The 18,601-nt window shown below is 43.7% G+C and overlaps 1 long non-coding RNA gene across 1 annotated transcript; it reads right to left on the bottom strand.

Moving 5' to 3' along the window:
* Nucleotides 1-1,543: 1,543 nt before the first annotated feature.
* Nucleotides 1,544-17,875, bottom strand: LOC142072345 (uncharacterized). Its single transcript, XR_012668740.1, has 2 exons — nucleotides 17,495-17,875; nucleotides 1,544-3,398 (listed from the first exon to the last, which is right to left on the bottom strand). It is a non-coding gene; the product is annotated as an uncharacterized LOC142072345 (long non-coding RNA).
* Nucleotides 17,876-18,601: the final 726 nt, after the last annotated feature.

Here is an 18,601-nt window from a genome sequence, read left to right on the forward strand (position 1 = left end):
TAATTCGCACCACCTCCATAACGGGTGGGACAGCATTATTATTATCCTCATTTAACAAATGGGAAAGCTGATGCATAGGGAGGTTAAATGACTTGGTCATGATCACACAGGAAGGGTAACTGAGACAAACTAACCCAGATCTACTGGCTCCCAGTCCTTGAGTTATCCACAAGCCTATTCTTCCTCAGACCAATACCACAGTGCACTTTCCTAGAGCTTGTAGATAAGGGAATGTACATGAATAGTGGAAAAAATTAATGCCCTGCAGAAATAGGTTATATCCGTTTCACTACTGAACTATATGCAGAAAGGGGTCTTTGAATCCTGGGGCGTGGAGGGGAGGGAAAATGTAATAGCTCCCATTTACCTTCAATGCAGTTTCTGCCACTGTAGAAAAGATTCTTTTCTGCATCTTTATCTCCAGCTAGTCTTTCTAGTCACCATTTATTTGTTATAAAATCCTCACCCTATCTTTTCCCTACCTACCTGGTCTTCAGGCCTCACCTCTCTAATCTCCTTTCTAGACTATGTAACTAAACACTTGCATTCCCCCAGCCCTTCAAAATTATAGCTCTCCCCTAATGTTCTATGAATGGATGAGGCAGCCTGAGGCAGGAGAATACTGAGGGCCCAGTGAACTTGTATAATAGGAAAAGGCTCCTTTCTGAGAATGACTCAATGCTGAAGGGAGAGAAGAAAGGATTAAGGATTGTTTTATATCCATCTTTGTTTAAACCACAAGTCAAAGATTTATTTCCAGCAACCAGAAGAGGTAACTGTCAGGAAGTCACTCACTGGAGTATTTACTAATACTGCCACCTGCTTTGAAGCAGGATCAACTGGGACCATAGAAGAAATTTCATACTGCAAAAATATTAGGTTGAGAGCTTTGGTGTCATCCAACACTTTGTTATAACTTTACTCCAACTTTCCAAACATTTAGGGTCTTCAAAGTGGGGCTGGAAGGAAACTCAGATAATCAGGCTCTCCCCATAAAGAGTCTCAGTGTTTACTACCACTCTTTGGGTTGGTAATGTCATGAAAATGTCTTATCCATTATTTGTCATTCATGATTCTAGTTCCAAATGGAACAAGAAATGCAGAACAGTGGCAAACAACAAGAGAACATAATGACAAAAGTTAACTGTAAAAAGAGATCCAGGGCTTCAGGGTTCATTTCATGTTTGGATTTGATGGGGTGTCCTGATTTTATCCAAAAGAATTTTCCCCACCAATCACTAAAATATATATACATATATCTTCCAGACAATGCAAGGGAGGTCCTTTTGTTGTTCAATTATTTCCATAGTATTTTGGGTTATGTTAGTTCTCCCCATTGTGAAGTGAGCCAAGAAAATAAATGATAGTCATATGATAGAAGCCAAATAAAATGGTTTGCTATGTGGCGCCCAATAATTAACTAATAAGATTCCCTGAAATAAGCAAATCTAACTTGTTTTTATGACCACATTAAAATGTGAATCTTAAGCAAAACAAGAACATAAATCTTACCAGAAGATGCTACCATAAAAATCAGACTAAATTCTAAGTAGAGACAAGGCTTTATTGATGGCCATAAAACTCTCACATGCCAGCAGAAGAAATTATGATAATAAAATCAGCTCCAGTTTAATGACTTGGTAAATGAACAGAACATTTATGTGGAGTCATGCAGGATTCCTACAGTCCATCCCATTTCCCCCTCCCAATCTTCATAATCAAAAATGTTCTATCTAAATGCCCTACTTGAAATATTTTACCTTGGGGGCCGCCCTGCCTCCTCTGCTACCAATGTATCCTTTCTAGAAAAGTAAGATCTGATGTGTTATGGGATAAGTGAAGATACTGCAGCTCTTACTCATGTGAATAGTCCCACTGACTTCAGGGAGACTCCACAGGAGAGTAAGGGCTGCAGGTTTAGTCCCTCCAGGAACAGATGGTATGTAGTGTATGAAAACAGAGGTCCATTCACAGATCAGAACAGTGAGGATAAAAATAAATATTAAACAGCTGCTTCATTCACTGTGCCCCCATCAAACCTGTGTACTATATAAGAGAGGCTTCCTGTGGGGGAAAAATTAGTATGTGATCATATATGGAAAACTGTATCAGATTGTGGGAGTCCAGTTTCCCTGGATAAAATGGAAAAGTAGTGGGGCCATGCCTCCAACTCTTCCCTAACACTCTGACTTTCAGGAAGTTACCACCATTCTAGACACTAGCTCTGAGCCTTGCTCTGGTGCAGAATTCTAATGGGAAGGCTATTCCCTCACTTTCTCTCCCTTGTGCACCTGGGTAGGGCTGGCCATCATCTGGCCCATATTCCATGAAATGGATTGGGATCCTTTGAGATGTAAAGTACCCTCTGAATGTAGGAAATTATTCTAATTCATTCCTTTACCTTTTGTATAGGACTTCTGCGATGGTACACAGAGTATATATATGGCCCTGTTATAGGATCCCACCCCAGAGTGAGCCCCATGAACACAAGAGGCGCCTCAGCAGCTGGCGCCTCCTTGTGGCTGGATGTGCGATTGCTTGGTCTCTCCTATGGTTGCCTTCTCCTGTTGATCACCTCCGGCTGAGTACTCTGTGGCCTAGCCCTCCAGCCAAGTCACTTAAAAGTTCATTCCCCTTTCAAGATATCCAAGTCCAGCTGTAACTGGTCAGATCCCCAGCAGGCCTCTTCAAAGTCCCTTTGCCCAGCTCTGTCCTGGGCTAGCAGAAAAGGCCTTAGAATTTAACAGAAGTCACATTCTTCTTTCCAAAGCAGCAGGTGACATGGCTTCTCTCTGGGTCCCTCAGTAAAGCTCAAAAGTACAAACAAAATCAAACACTACTGAAGCATCTTCTGCCCCACTCCAAACTTGAGCCTCTCACACCTCTTGGGCTCCTCTTCAGCTCCTGGTTCCTTGTGCAACGCTGGCCCCAAGACTGCATTCCAGGGGCCTACCAATGGAGTTACTCCATGCCTGTGGCTCAGCTCACTAACTGCTCACCTCCATGCCCAGGACCAAATTTCTCGGCTCTCTCTCTCCTTTTTAAGTCCTACAGCCAGCACAGCTGTGGCAGGGAAGGGCTGATTAAACAGGGCTGGCCAGCCCTGGCCTTCCTGGCCCTTAAAGTTGTATTTATTTTATTAATCCTGTGTAAGAGAGCAGGAGCCGAGCCAGCCTCACCTGAGGGGACAGCAACCTACTGCACAATATTTTCTCTTGTACTTAGCTTCAGCAGATCTCAACCTGTAGGTGTTGTTGTCTAGTATGGGGTCAGGAAGTCAAAAACCTTTCTGACATTCATTCTCTGGTCAATTATTGAAATGGAGTTGCTTAACTACTTGCAACCAGGTCTTCCCAACAGACCCCTGCATCAGCTTCTTTGTCTCCTTTTCAGATCCCCTATTGGAAGCAATGCAAAGGATCCTGTTAGAAAATGCTACAAGAGAATACTTGTTCATACCACACATAAGTAACATGTGGAACTCCCTGCCATGAATTATTGAGGAAAGAACTTCATGGGACTCAAAAATGACTAAATTTTATGAGAATTATAAGAATATCACCCACACTTAAAATAAAGTGGATAAATTTCAAGGGATATTAACCCTCATGGTTCAGGATGTAAAGAAACATCTCTCTCTACCCCCCCCCCCCAAAAAAAAAAAAGTTTAAAAGCCTGGACATTCAAAGTTAGATTTTCTAAAATTAATACCTAAACAACATTAAAACTCCAGAGAAGCATAATTAAACACACCCAAAAACTTTACCCTGACCATGTACCACCCAGCATAGTCTTCATACCGTCTTTGTAAGAGAGTTTTACGCAAAGGAATTGCCAGAGTTTGAATGAGTAGTAATTTATTTTGAAAGACATTTTCAAATTTTACTGTCTGTGTTGAAAAAGATGACAAACTTCAAGCTCTTGTTGGTGCTTTTGAGGCAACTGTGAGCAATTTCATAGGTATTAATGGTATTGATCATGTATAACCATGTGTGTTACTAGTCGGGGCAGTGCTCAAAAATTCTCATGTGGCTTTCACTCATTTTGGAAAATATTGCATAAAATGAATCAGGACTGATGTAACCTGAGTTCATCAATAGATGTAAATTTGTGCACTGTGTATTTCTCTTTGGACTTAATCACCATTGTAAATTCTCTCTTACTTTTCAAAAGAAAAGTCTCTTGTTGTCTGAGGCATTGGAAAAGTTAGAAATGGTTACTGGAGCTCACAGCCATGAAAGACAATTCTGGCTCATATGCCTAAAAACCTATTCTATGAGACAGAGTAAAAGTCAGTGAGCTTATAGAGGCAAAGCTACGCCAAAAGCAGATCTATGTGCTTGAAGCTGCCATTGAAATAGGGATGCCCAGATTCAACAGGCTACAGCAACCATCATTAACTAGAATTTGTTCTTGAATTTTAAATAAATTATTGCAGTTTTGGTTCTGACTCACAACCCCTGGCTGGTGAGAGTAGTTGCATTTTCACTTTTAACACTGAGGATGTAACTACCTAGAAATCCAAGGGAGAAACAGACGCTCCAAACAAGGAAAGGAAAAGAGAAAGCACCGGTACCATTGCCTCTCACAGAACAAGCAAAACACAGAGAAATGACTTTAGACAATTGCAGCAGCAATAATATTTCATTTTAATTTACCAAGAGAATAAGGCCGCAGCTTACAAATTACCACTGGGCTTTCTTGTCAGACAGCAAAATTTTAAGTCTTCGCTACCAGTGGACAAGTGATCAGATTTTTTTCATAGCCTGAAAAACTTTAATAACAAATAATGACAGGTTTCAGAGTAACAGCCGTATTAGTCTGTATTCGCAAAAAGAAAAGGAGTACTTGTAGCACCTTAGAGACTAACCAATTTATTTGAGCATGAGCTTTCGTGAGCTACAGCTCACTTCATCAGATGCATACCGTGGAAACTGCAGCAGACTTTATATATACACAGAGAATATGAAACAATACCTCCTCCCACCCCACTGTCCTGCTGGTAATAGCTTATCTAAAGTGATCATCAGGTGGGCCATTTCCAGCACAAATCCAGGTTTTCTCACCCTCCACCCCCCCACACAAATTCACTCTCCTGCTGGTGCTAGCCCATCCAAAGTGACAACTCTTTACATAATCAAGTCGGGCTATTTCCTGCATAAATCCAGGTTTTCTCACATCCCCCCCACCCCCATACACACACAAACTCACTCTCCTGCTGGTAATAGCTCATCTAAACTGACCACTCTCCAAGTTTAAATCCAAGTTAAACCAGAACATCTGGGGGGGGGGTAGGAAAAAACAAGAGGAAACAGGCTACCTTGCATAATGACTTAGCCACTCCCAGTCTCTATTTAAGCCTAAATTAATAGTATCCAATTTGCAAATGAATTCCAATTCAGCAGTTTCTCGCTGGAGTCTGGATTTGAAGTTTTTTTGTTTTAAGATAGCGACCTTCATGTCTGTGATTGCGTGACCAGAGAGATTGAAGTGTTCTCCGACTGGTTTATGAATGTTATAATTCTTGACATCTGATTTGTGTCCATTTATTCTTTTACGTAGAGACTGTCCAGTTTGACCAATGTAAATGGCAGAGGGGCATTGCTGGCACATGATGGCATATATCACATTGGTGGATGTGCAGGTGAACGAGCCTCTGATAGTGTGGCTGATGTTATTAGGCCCTGTGATGGTGTCCCCTGAATAGATATGTGGGCACAATTGGCAACGGGCTTTGTTGCAAGGATAAGTTCCTGGGTTAGTGGTTCTGTTGTGTGGTATGTGGTTGTTGGTGAGTATTTGCTTCAGGTTGCGGGGCTGTCTGTAGGCAAGGACTGGCCTGTCTCCCAAGACTTGTGAGAGTGTTGGGTCATCCTTTAGGATAGGTTGTAGATCCTTAATAATGCGTTGGAGGGGTTTTAGTTGGGGGCTGAAGGTGACTGCTAGTGGCGTTCTGTTATTTTCTTTGTTAGGCCTGTCCTGTAGTAGGTAACTTCTGGGAACTCTTCTGGCTCTATCAATCTGTTTCTTTACTTCTGCAGGTGGGTATTGTAGTTGTAAGAAAGCTTGACAGAGATCTTGTAGGTGTTTGTCTCTGTCTGAGGGGTTGGAGCAAATGCGGTTGTATCGCAGAGCTTGGCTGTAGACGATGGATCGTGTGGTGCGGTCAGGGTGAAAGCTGGAGGCATGCAGGTAGGAATAGCGGTCAGTAGGTTTCCGGTATAGGGTGGTGTTTATGTGGCCATTGTTTATTAGTACTGTAGTGTCCAGGAAGTGGATCTCTTGTGTGGAACTAACCCAGGAACTTATCCTTGCAACAAAGCCCGTTGCCAATTGTGCCCACATATCTATTCAGGGGACACCATCACAGGGCCTAATAACATCAGCCACACTATCAGAGGCTCGTTCACCTGCACATCCACCAATGTGATATATGCCATCATGTGCCAGCAATGCCCCTCTGCCATGTACATTGGTCAAACTGGACAGTCTCTACGTAAAAGAATAAATGGACACAAATCAGATGTCAAGAATTATAACATTCATAAACCAGTCGGAGAACACTTCAATCTCTCTGGTCACGCAATCACAGACATGAAGGTCGCTATCTTAAAACAAAAAAACTTCAAATCCAGACTCCAGCGAGAAACTGCTGAATTGGAATTCATTTGCAAATTGGATACTATTAATTTAGGCTTAAATAGAGACTGGGAGTGGCTAAGTCATTATGCAAGGTAGCCTGTTTCCTCTTGTTTTTTCCTACCCCCCCCCCCCCAAGATGTTCTGGTTTAACTTGGATTTAAACTTGGAGAGTGGTCAGTTTAGATGAGCTATTACCAGCAGGAGAGTGAGTTTGTGTGTGTATGGGGGTGGGGGGGAGATGTGAGAAAACCTGGATTTATGCAGGAAATAGCCCGACTTGATTATGTAAAGAGTTGTCACTTTGGATGGGCTAGCACCAGCAGGAGAGTGAATTTGTGTGGGGGGGTGGAGGGTGAGAAAACCTGGATTTGTGCTGGAAATGGCCCACCTGATGATCACTTTAGATAAGCTATTACCAGCAGGACAGTGGGGTGGGAGGAGGTATTGTTTCATATTCTCTGTGTATATATAAAGTCTGCTGCAGTTTCCACGGTATGCATCTGATGAAGTGAGCTGTAGCTCACGAAAGCTCATGCTCAAATAAATTGGTTAGTCTCTAAGGTGCTACAAGTACTCCTTTTCTTTTTAATAACAAATAGCATACAGCAGGATTTTATGAAATGATAGTGTAGCTTGACTGTCTGTGTTACTTAAATGCCTTGTAACAAACAATTATACCAACATCATGTCAGGAGCATATAAAAATGTAAAGGAAATGGAGCATCTGAATGTCCTACCAGTGCTTAGATGTATACCAGAAAATAGAGCTGAGACAGTGAGAAACAAACCTAAAACTAAAGTGGAGAGCAATTTTCATTAGTAATCCTTTAATCAAACATACAGTGGAAATCTCAATGTTATGAGTTAAATTAATATATTGGAGTATGATACAGTGTTTGATTATATTTGATGCATTAAAGACACACACCACTTTGTTTAATGGCTGAGATGCCCTGGTTTATGAGTCCACCTACAAAACGTCTATTCCCAATAAGTGACTGGGTTCTTCTTGAAGTAACACGCATTGAGTGTTAGATAAAAAGAAGTCAATGAACCAACTATCTGGACCAATCCAATGACTATATCTAATCGGCCCATTCCTGATTATATATAAGAGGCCCATTGATGCAATCATGATGATAGCAGAAATATTTTTAAAATTACAAATATGCCTTTGGCCCAAAAGAATTTTGTAAAATGAGCTTTCAGTTCCCAACTAAAGAATAAGATAAGTGGACAGAACTAAACACATCAACGTGGAGGACTGATCAAGTGATTTTTTTTTTTTTTTTTTTGGTAGTAGATAATGCTGGCTGAGCAAAGTTTCAGGCATTCTACATTTAGTTGCCCCTAGGCAGGTACTGCTTCCTTCATTTAATTTTTGACGTATCTTATGGACCAGACGTGTTCTGTAAGAGCACTGCAGAAATATTAGAAGTGATAAATTAATGGTATTACTACTTATAAAGTGTATGTCTTGGTCCTGAATGTGATATTTGACTAAGGACGAATCTATATATTGCGTGAAAACAACTAGCTATTGCTATAGCCTGGTGAACATACTACAGGGAAGAATCATAGCAATATAAAAGATAAAATTTTGGAGACCTGTATTAACTGAAAAAAGGCATTAAACTAGTTATCAGAAGAAGCCAAGACGCCCCTCCCACCACAAAAAACGAAACAGGAATGGAAGAATAATGTGAATGCTCTTTCCCAAATCCTCAACATAAACAAGCACTATCAATAAATAATCTTTACCTTTTTTAGAACAAAATGAGTCAGCCAGTACGTTTTGCCAATGTTATTCTAGTAAGTGCTGAGAACTTAATAGCTCTTTAGGCTGTTTTAGCTGACACAACAAACCATTTCAATACCGGCTGTGTTTAGGAGGAAGTCAGCTTATACACGATCATAGGGCCAGCTCCTACAAGGTAACAGCCAGAGCTCAATGGCTGCTCAATGCATTTCATGCCACAGCTGTGCTTGGCCCTGCTTCCTGTGTTTCTCCTTCTCCCAGCCAGCCCATGCCTAGCCCTGCTCCTGCCCAGTTTATTCTTGTCCTCTCCAGTTTCTGTCCTTCTCCACTCTTGACACCGTGGCTCTGACGCCTGTCTCTGCTTTCTGACCACATCTCTGGCTCACCCATTGGCTCGGACACTTGACCCTGCTCTTGACTACGCCCCCCAGGTGTCCCATTGCTCTGATTCTTGACTCTGGCTCAACTCCACTCTGCTGTCATCTCCAGAGCTGCCCCCCCACCCCCTGGCCCCATCATGGCTCTGACCATTAGGCATGACCACTCACCATTAGGCATGATCACCCGGTTGTGATCCTGACAGCAGTGGGCTCCCTGAGAGGCTCAAAGAAGGGGAAAGAGCCCTTATCTCGTGGCAAAAATCTCATTTTCAAGCAGCCAATACTTTGTTCGAGGGTCCTAAGTGCAGTTGGTTCCCCTCCCATGGGACCTTCACTACAGGAAATGGTGCAGAGGACACCATGGTAAAAGACAATGGAGCCTGAGGACATTTCTGTGAGTGCATTGCAGAGGACTTTGTGGCAAGAAATGATTTAGAAAACAGTAGAACTGAGTGGACTCTAAGACCCACCTACCCACTGCCTTTATAATCACTAACCTGGATTAGGTGGTGGCACCACCAGGTGGGACAAGGCATGTAACTCCCTCCTTTGGGACTGGGGATAGATCTGCAGCAAGACACTTGGATAACTGCTACTTGCTGATCCAAACTGTGAGTGGGGTTTGGTGGATGGGAACGGTCACAGGACTATAAAATGTGGGACACTCTCTGCAGTGGCTGGGAAGGGTCTTAGACTGACTACTGCCAAAGTTATTGGAAGGGAGGTATTTTACTCTTTATTTGCATGCATATTTTGTTGCTGTGTTTTTCCAAGTTTATCACTGCGTTCCCTTTTCTTGTTTGTACTGTGTCTAAGAATGCTTTGTGATTGAGGGCAGTTTTGCCTGCTAAGGGCACCTGGGGGTGGGGGGGGGTGCATTTAGTTTTCCCAGGTTTCTGAGTGGGGGCTTAAGCTGGTTTAGTTATTTGTCAAGAGGGACTGTAGCTATAGCGAACCCAGACCTTTTTGCTGCCATTAACCACCTGACAGAAGGGTTAAAAATAATTGTCATAGTTGTTTCTTTTAAAGCAACGTTCTATAAGTTAGCATAACTGCTCCCTCTAGCAGTGCATTGAAGCTCCACTAGCTGTGTCATTCTAATGTTGAAAATGGCTCTTTCCTGAATAGAACACAAGGGAATCCCAGACTGCTGCGCTGGGCATCACAACATGGGGAAGAGATGGCCAGCCCTCTGTGGAGATAGAGGTGGTTAGGGACTATTTAGAAAAGCTGGACGTGCACAAGTCCATGGGGCCGGACGAGTTGCATCCGAGAGTGCTGAAGGAATTGGCGGCTGTGATTGCAGAGCCATTGGCCATTATCTTTGAAAACTCGTGGCGAACCGGGGAAGTCCCGGATGACTGGAAAAAGGCTAATGTAGTGCCAATCTTTAAAAAAGGGAAGAAGGAGGATCCTGGGAACTACAGGCCAGTCAGCCTCACCTCAGTCCCCAGAAAAATCATGGAGCAGGTCCTCAAAGAATCAATCCTGAAGCACTTACATGAGAGGAAAGTGATCAGGAACAGCCAGCATGGATTCACCAAGGGAAGGTCATGCCTGACTAATCTAATCGCCTTCTATGATGAGATTACTGGTTCTGTGGATGAAGGGAAAGCAGTGGATGTATTGTATCTTGACTTTAGCAAAGCTTTTGACACGGTCTCCCACAGTATTCTTGTCAGCAAGTTAAAGAAGTATGGGCTGGATGAATGCACTATAAGGTGGGTAGAAAGTTGGCTAGATTGTCAGGCCCAACAGGTAGTGATCAAGGGCTCCATGTCTAGTTGGCAGCCGGTGTCCAGTGGAGTGCCCCAAGGGGTCGGTCCTGGGGCCGGTTTTGTTCAATATCTTCATAAATGATCTGGAGGATGGTGTGGATTGCACTCTCAGCAAATTTGCGGATGATACTAAACTGGGAGGAGTGGTAGATATGCTGAAGGGCAGGGATAGGATACAGAGGGACCTAGACAAATTGGAGGATTGGGCCAAAAGAAATCTGATGAGGTTCAACATCTGATGAAGTGAGCTGTAGCTCACGAAAGCTCATGCTCAAATAAATTGGTTAGTCTCTAAGGTGCCACAAGTACTCCTTTTCTTTTTGCAAATACAGACTAACACGGCTGTTCCTCTGATACCTGTCATTATTCAAGGAACTTAGGTATTACCTTTATTTGCCATCAGTACCATTGTCTTTATATTGTCTGAATTCCACATGAATTGGGCAAATACTTTTCTTGCCTAATATTTTCTTGTCTCTGTGCTTACAGAATCTTCACACTGTGGAATGAGTTAGTGTTTGTTCAACAGGCCAGAATGAGAGCTAAGCTGACAGCCCATGTCACAAGTGGAGTTCATATTGGAATTATTAAAGAGAGACAAGTCCAAAGGGTAAACTTAAGAGATTATGGGTTTTGAGAGAGGTGAAGAAATACAGATCTCTACATATTGAAACAAAGTAAGAAATGGAGTGACACCAAACTACTTGGAGAAGAGCATCAAGGGCAGAGATGGATTTTGGTTTTGTAGGGCCCTGTATGGAGTAATATATGTCCAGATCCTTCTAACATCTGTGACTCAGACATTATCCCCAACCCCTCCACATATGACACCTTCTACCTCCCTGTGCTATCCTCACAAGTTGTGCCACCAACCCCTTGCCTGTGTAAGGCACGCTGGCAACCCATGTACTCATCCCAGGAAGCCAGAAGTAAAGTCGACGTGTGACTTTGCAAAGAGGGAGCGAGGAGGGAAGTTAGGGCATTCATTCTTTGTCATGGCCAACTGGTATTAGAATCAGACAAGACTGGATGGGAAATTGGCAATCATCTTCTGACTGTCAGATCAGGGGTGGGGGTCTTTGTGTGTGGCATGCAGGACCTGGTAAAGTGGGACCTTATATAGACACAAACTGGTAGGTCCACAACCTTAAGGCTAGACCTTATAAAGAACAGACACATAGGTATGTGTCCACATCAATACAATGCATTATCTCTCTTGGAAAGTTCATCAGTAGTTCAAAATCGCAACAGCCCAGGGGATTTAGACGAGGCAAGCCAGAGCTGGATATTGAAAAATGGGGACTTCATGCAGGAACAACACCCTAAGCCGTGCTTGGGAGCAAGTAGTCACCTTGAAGCGGATGAGAGTGGAACCCAGTGGATAAAGCAGGGACCCACTTTGAGCTCCAGAATGAGTGGATGTACCATCTGATGAAACACCCCTAAACCCAGGAAATGTGGCAACTACTGGTACCCAAGAAGTTCCGGAAGAGGCTACTACACCTAGCCCGCTCAATGCCATGTGCTGGACAGTTGGGGAGGGAGAAGTCGCTTCAACAGGTAGCCCTCAAATTCTTCTAGCCAGGCATTCACAAGGAGGTGTGCAATTTCTGTGCCTCATGTCCTGAGTACCAACTAACAGGACCCAAAGGAACGCCAAAGGCCTTCCTGATTCCAATCCCTGTGATGGAGGTACCATTCGAACCAATAGGTATGGATCTGCTATGACCCCTAGGGAAGAACATGTTTGGGGTTTGTTACATACTGGTGATAGTGGATAATGCCACATGGTACCTCAAGGCCATCCCCTTGTGTACAATGAAGGCAACTGCCTGCTGGGCAAATTCACGAAGATCTTCATGAGGGTTGAAATATTGAGACAGGGGATCCAACTTGTCCAAGCTGAGGAGAGAGCTCTGTTAGCTGCAGAAGGTTAAAGCCCTCAAGACATCCATCTACCACCCACAGACCGATGGGCCAGTGGAGCATTTCAATGGGACCATGAAGTCCATGTTGAAAAAATTTGCTAGCATCAACCCACACCACTGGGACAGGCTACCACTGTTATTTGCCATAGGAGAGGTTCCCCAAGCCTCCAGGGGTTTTTCCCCTTTTGAGTTCCTGTACAGGAAGCAGCCCAGGGGAATTTTGGACCTCATCCAGAACACCAAGGAAGAGCAAGAGTCCCAAGCCATAGGCTCAGTGCCATATATGCTGCTATTACAAGAGCAACAAAAGGGAGGGGCTCGCTAAGAGAACCTGTTAAAAGCCCCGCAGACATAGGAGCACACTTACAACCAGGGCGCCTGACTGCGAACATTCAGACCAGGTGACAAGGTATTCCTGTTTCTCCCATCATCTGAATCGAAGCTCTTGTCACAGTAGAAGGCCCATTTGAGGTGATAAGGAAGATAGGACCCATGAACTACAAAATCCAGCAGCTGGGGAGATGGAAAGAGACGCAGATCTATCACAACTTCCTAAAGGCCTGGAAGGCTCAGGAGAGTTTGTTGATAGCACTATACCCCGCCTCCCGAACCAGAACTAGCACCTCAGTCCTTCCCAGACCCAACCCCCGTACCAATGGGGACAGAGCTTAGCACAGAACAGTAGGTCCAACTGATCCAATTGGCTCATGGCACTTTCTGCCAGATGAATATTAACTTTAGTGTTCTAGGAAAATTCCAGTTTGATTAATTACTAGTGCTGAGTCATTAATTGTGGGTGGGGCTTGGCTTTGTCTGAAATATCAGGTATTGGCCATTGCTAGAGCCAAGAAATCAGGTAAGATGAAACAATGACCTGATCTGACATGACTGCTCCTATATAAGATTGGCATGGGAAGCCATCAGCTAGCAGCACAGCAGTCCACTGATCAGCAGACTCTTCACAAGGCACTTGGCAGGATTTTTTTGCAGGGAGGCTGTAGGAATGGGGAGCCAGGGAAGAAGGAAGTTGGAGGACAGAGAGATGCTCAAATCTTAAAATGATCATCAGAATGTATTACCTGTGAAATTGCTCCATTAGGAAAGACAGCATCTATACTTTTGTTTTTCCACTTCAATTGAAATTGACATTTGCCTATTATTGGAAGTGAGAAAATTGCAGCTCAGATGGTTCCTAAACTCATATTTGTTCCATATTGTTACATTTGTAACAATGACTGCTCTGACACATTTGTGCATACAGTACATGATGATATTTTCTCCTGGATTTCAGCCACCTTTAAAGGAAATCAGAAATAGGGGACCTACTACATGTCTGGAAAGAATACAAGGGGAAAGGATCTCACCCAAAAAATCAGTGAAGTGAAAAATTTGTCTTTGCACATGTCTGCATCACTGTGACAGTGCTGGTGGATATTTCCCGCAGGGATAATTCCAAAAATAAGAGTGAGGTTCTGGGGCTGCTAAGCCCTGAACTGCTGGAGGCCTGTGTGCACTTCTGTTGAATTTTAGGTTATTCTTGTATTCATATTTTATTTATCAAGGCCTAAAAACCAATTCAGCTTTCAGGCTATCATCAAAGATCTTTCTCCTACCAGACCAATACCCACTAAATCCTACATTCACTGCACCAGTGATTAATTCTTGTGACAAAACATCAATAACAATGCAAAATTACATATAAAACCAGTTAAAAGAACCCCCCTCTCCCAGGGTTTGTAGTCTGTAGAAGAATCCTAACACACGGATACTTATGCAAACTTGCGGAAGTTCTCACTCGAACTGTGATACACAGCCTCCCCTGCCACCCCCCACAATACACACAATAGGAGTCTTTTTGGCTTTCAGTATCTGATGTCTTGAGGCAAGGATCATTCAGTGTGACTGGGTATTGGCAGTAGGCTTACTCCATCTGTGTCACCTTCACCAGAATGCATGGCAAGCCTGCTTCCCTAATGTCTACAGGAGCATCATCGCCTTTCTCTCCCTTCCCCACACCTAGACTTCCCCTTTTCTCTTCCCCCATCAGAGGGCTTGGGGTGTGTGTGTGTTGGTGGGGCAAGGCAGGTGGCTGACATGTCCCCAGCAGAACCACTATAAGGTTGCAGCAGTGAGACCTAGTTCTCTGCTAGCCTGGGAGGGGTTGTGTCAGCAGCCTCCCTACCACCATACACAGGAACACTTGTTCCAATGACATGTTGTTGTGCGTGACCAATGTTCCCTCTGCCCCTTTTGTATGTGTGGAATAAATTGCTGCCAGACCTCAAAGTTAAAACCGACAAAGGTGATCTTTCCCACTCCCAGCCCCACTCCTTCTTACTCTGTTCATTTCCTCATTCTCTCTAGCCCTTCATTCAGTGATGATGGAAGGGTTGAATTAATCTGAAAACTGGGAGGCTGATATTGGCAGTGTTGAATTGATTTTAAGATGTGTGTCTAAATTGGTTTGATAAGGACGAAGACTGAATTGGTTATATGGGACTGAATTGCTCATGGGATTTAGAGGAATAACTGATTTTTTTTTCTGATGAGAAAGAAGTGGTTGAATGATAAAAGCAGAATTGCTGAGGAGAGAAATAGTGAGGTTTTTCATGGGTGTCAACTGCAGGAATGAAAACCTACCCAAAATGTAAACATGCAGCTGATTGTTAATAGTTTCCTTTTTATACTATGTGTTATGGATGTAGATGGATCCCTTACTGGATGTGGATAGCTTTTAAGGAATCCTGCAATCATTTTCTTACACTTTTTGAAAATCGGGTCCATTCAATCCATGATCCTGAGAGCCAATAGGGTAAAGATGCCACAAAATGTCAATTATGGTGGTGGTTTTTGTGATATAGACACCTGTTCACTGGGAACTGGCTCCTTCCTCTGAATCATTTGGTGATTGCCACTGTTGGACTAGATGGACTGCGGTTTTGATCCGGTATGGAAATTCCTATGAAGTGACTGAGCCCCCATCATTTTAAATGGGCCAGAAAACCAGAGGGGAATGATTTCGGATCACTACCACCTGGAACTAAATCTGAACCAATGAGTTAAGCATGAAAAGCTCCATATTCTATCAATCTCCTGAGCAGGACAGAATACCTACAAATCTCTTTTCTAAAGAAAGCTGGCCTTTAATAATTAGTGATAGGTGGAGCCACAAAAGTTGCACTGTTTTAGTTTGGATAAACACCCAGGAATTTGGGAAGCTTTTTCTGGCTCTTGACTTTCTCTGATTCCATGCTAAAAGACTAACAGTTCAATTTACACTAAAAACATTACTTTATCATCAGCAGATTGAAAACATCTGGTTTTTAAAATTAACATTATATATTGGAAACAATCGAAAATTTCATGCCTTGTATGTCAATGAACAACATAATCATAATCGGATACAAAAACGTAAACAGGATAAATTGAAGCGCTAATGGAAACTTCATCTATATAGTAAATCTATACTAAAATTAGATCTAATGCTCTCGGCACTCCTGAAAGACATTGACAAGTAATCTGTCCCCAAGGATCTTGTAAATGTATTTTTCTACTGGCTTGTTTGTTGTTTGGATTATTCATAATAGTCTGAATTAGCTATTAATCTCTTATCAATATGTTCATTTTCTTCCAGAGATGCTGTCTCTGGAATCATAGAAACACATCATGAAGACTCTGGTTGCTTTAATGACATAGGGCCAGATTCTGTTCTCCCATTGATAAATCAGGAGCAACTTCATTTAACTTAGTGGCGTTGCACTGATGTGAACCAGGATGGGAATTTGGTCCAATAGATTTAGACAAAGAACATTAAATGTATGAGAGAAAGAGAGAGGAAAGAGGAAAGGAAGGGCATGAGGAAATTAAAAGAAAAGCAGAGCTTTCGCTTGGGTACAACATGCTAATCAACTCCAAAGTTTTCTTTAGAAAGTTTTCAAATTAAACAGTCGAAACATTAACAATGAGAATGGTACACATTAGAAGACAACTTGATTGATACTCCTCTGTAATTTCTCCAGAGGTAGAGAGTAAAGAAAATTGTGTTTAAAATGATGCCCATATTTCATGGTCAATAAAGTAACCCCTGCATCTGTTGCACAAGTCATATGTAAGCAGGGGAATAGTCCCGCTATGGTGGGGAACTTTCCTAGCTTCTGCACTACCCCGTGAAGTGGGCAAGCGAAAGGATCTGAGTCCTCGCTCCCACTTCCTTTACCCAGTGGCCTCCCTGCCCTTGAGGACTCCCCTTCCACTCTCCTGTCTGACAGAGTCCTTGTAACCTCAACAAGGCTGGACCCAGGATTCCTGGAGGGCTTGACCCCCAACCCTGCTGTGGTCACCTAGGACAGGGGCTAGGGTGTCCCCACTCTGGGGTACTCTCTCTCTGCACTGGGTACTTCTCTGACCCACTGACCATTACATACAATTTGATGCAAATGCAAGTTATTTAATCAACAATTAATTTTAAAAAATAAGGGGAAATGGGAAAGGTTAAAGGAAACACATCAACCCACTCTGTGGCAGGGAACCTCACAAACAGTGTCTCTGGAATGTCAGGGCAGTTCACAGTCTGTTCCTTGTAAGTCCCAGGCCTCCTCCTCAGGCCCTGGCTGTGCTGCAGGGATACTGTGGGTTGGACACTCGTTCTGGTGGTGGCCACAGGCTGTAGGTGGGAGGGCCCTTCTTCCCAGTGTTGCCCCCGCCCTATCGGGGTTACCAATCCCCCTTCGAGTCTGGCCTGCAGAGCCTCCTGGCTGAGGTGTCTCCCTGTGTTGGGCCCACTGCCCAGGGTCCCCCCTTGCTCTCCCCAGCTGCTCACGACACCCGGCTCCGGACTGCTCCAGCCCCAACTCCAATCTGCCTAAGCTCCAGCTCCACTCTACCTCAGCCCCGGCTGCTGCTCTGCCTCCAGCTCCCTGGGCTGCTTCTCTAGCCCCTCTGGCTCTGGTTGCTACAGCTCTCCTCCCAGGACAGGTCTGCTCTACAGACTCTGCTCCCAGCACTGACCTGCTTTGTGGGCTGCTTTTCTGGCCCCTCTGGCTCTGGTTGCTGCAGCTCTTCTCCCAGGGCAAGTCTGCTCTCTCTGGGCTGTGCCTCTGGCTTTGGGGCTGCAGCTCTGCTCCCAGGACAGGGTCTGCTCTCTCTGGGCTGCTTTTCTGGTCCCTCTGGATCTGGCACAGCTCTGCTCCCCAGCTCAGCTCGGGCCCCTGCTTTCTCCTTAGCTTGGCCCCCCTCTGTCTGACCCAGGCAATTCCAGCTCACAGGGAGGAGGGGACCTCCCTGGCCTCCTGACTCCCTGATTAGCGTGCCTGCCCTGTCAAACAGGCTGACCTGGAGTATTGGCCTCTCCCCATTGTTCCTGGGGACTGTGAGTCTGAGTCCTGATTTCCCATCGATTTCCCGCCCCCCCCCCCTTTAGTACTGGGAGCTAGCAACTAAAACGCCCCCACTGAATGTTAGTAAGGGAAAAACAGTCCCCTTACACACAGCTGATTCCAAAGAAAATGCACCACTGTCTGTCCGCTACAAGTGCCCTGCCCACCAGGCAACTCACTGCACAATGAGTGCATTTAAGCTTTGGAATACTATTACAGTAGAGCCTCAGAGTTACAAACACCAGAATTACAAATTGACCAGTCAAGCACACATCTCATTTGCAACCAGAAGTACGAAATCAGGCAGCAGCAGAGAAAAAAAAAGTGTAAATACGGTGCAATACACTGTTAAAGAGAAAGTTATAAAAAAAAAAAGATTAGACAAGATAAGGAAACTGTTTCTGTGCATATTTCATTTAAATTAAGATAGTTAAAAGCATTTTTCTTCTGCAGTGTAAAGTTTCAAAGTTGTATTAAGTCAATGTTCAGCTGTAAATTTTTTAAAGAACAAGCATAATGTTTTGTTCAGAGTTATGAACATTTCAGAGTTACGCACAATCTCCATTCCCCAGGTGTTTGTAACTCTGAGGTTCTACTGTAGTAGGTACTGCTGTCCAAAGATTTGGTCCCTTTGAATTACGCTTCTCCAACATTTAATTTTGCAGAGCAGTAAGTGAAAGAGATTATTTTGTGGATCAGTCCTCTCTCTAGCCTCATAATCCTGCACCCATTTTGCCAC

Source organism: Caretta caretta, chromosome 6, assembly GCF_965140235.1.
Source record: "Caretta caretta isolate rCarCar2 chromosome 6, rCarCar1.hap1, whole genome shotgun sequence".
Taxonomy (NCBI): Eukaryota; Metazoa; Chordata; order Testudines; family Cheloniidae; genus Caretta; species Caretta caretta.